The sequence below is a fragment of the Eulemur rufifrons genome, chromosome 10, assembly GCF_041146395.1.
Source record: "Eulemur rufifrons isolate Redbay chromosome 10, OSU_ERuf_1, whole genome shotgun sequence".
NCBI lineage: Eukaryota > Metazoa > Chordata > Mammalia > Primates > Lemuridae > Eulemur > Eulemur rufifrons.
In genome coordinates this window covers 10,836,800-10,837,991 of record NC_090992.1, presented here as the reverse complement: position 1 = coordinate 10,837,991, position 1,192 = coordinate 10,836,800, and the positions used below count along the sequence as shown (strand labels likewise).

Below are 1,192 nucleotides of genomic sequence, written 5' to 3'. Positions count from 1 at the left end.
GTTCGAAGTCTTCTACAAATATGAATCACTTTGGTAATATTAATATATTCATTTAGACGGGTGCCGGTGACATTTATAAAAAAAAAAATTTCTGTGGTTCACTAGCGCTTAATTGGAGGGAATTTTATGCTAAAGGTAAATTTGAAAGAAATGTTCGCAGTTGTTTTTATCACCTGTCCTCATTAGTTGCATCTCCTCATTTTCTAATTAAACACAGTAATTATAGAGAGTTCACATTCATGCAATTATGTCAGAGAGAAATGGAGTTATGTCAGTGTCAAAATTATGGCATATAATTACTGCCTGTGTTAAAGAACATATAAAACTCAGGGAAGAAAAGACCTGGAACTATGATGCAGTAGAATTCTCTCCATGCTTGAGAGTTGGAGGAAAAGAGGGAGGAAGGGGGCAGTTAAATCAGGCCTTGATCAAACTAGAGTCAACATTTATCTCCTTTAAAACTATGAGCTTCTTTTTTTGTAACAGTGTCCTTGGCATCACTTTTATCCAGCTCCCAAGTGCATTTTCCTTTATCAATGATTATTTCTCAGAGATTAGGGCTATTAATTCATACTAAGGTGTAAATGACTAATGGACAGTTGATTATCCCTGCTTTTCTAGGTTTGAAGTATGATGTTTTTTGGAGCCCTCCTAAGTATCAGGCCATGTGCAAGACACAAGCAGTCACAAATATGAAAGAGACACAGTATCTTCCCTCAAGGACATCACAGTCTCATGGGGAACAAGATATTTAAATGAATATTTGCAAAATAAAATAATAGGTGCTGTGCTCGCTTCGGCAGCACATATACTAAAATTGGAACGATACAGAGAAGATTAGCATGGCCCCTGCGCAAGGATGACACGCAAATTCGTGAAGCGTTCCAAAAAAAATAAAAATAAAAATAAAAAAATAAATAAAATAAAATAATAGGTGCTGCCATAGGAGAGGAAGAGAGTAGAAAGTGGTTAACTTCCCTTTCATTGTTGGTCTCCCTCATTCAGCTCCGAGTTCCTTGAGGGCAGAAACTATGACTCATCCATCACTCTGTCCCCAGCATTTACACAGTGCCTGGTGCATAGAAGGTGTTCGATAAATATGTGGTAGTTTGGTGTTTGCAGAGACATGACATTTGATTGCACATACAGGACCTTCAGTGTATTGTTGTTTTATGGGCCAGTGCCTTGGGGA

At 37.6% G+C, this 1,192-nt stretch overlaps 1 non-coding gene across 1 annotated transcript; it reads left to right on the top strand.

The window, feature by feature from the left end:
- Positions 1–787: 787 nt before the first annotated feature.
- LOC138393338 (U6 spliceosomal RNA) lies at positions 788–894 on the top strand. The gene has a single exon (XR_011235159.1). It is a non-coding gene; the product is annotated as a U6 spliceosomal RNA (small nuclear RNA).
- Positions 895–1,192: the final 298 nt, after the last annotated feature.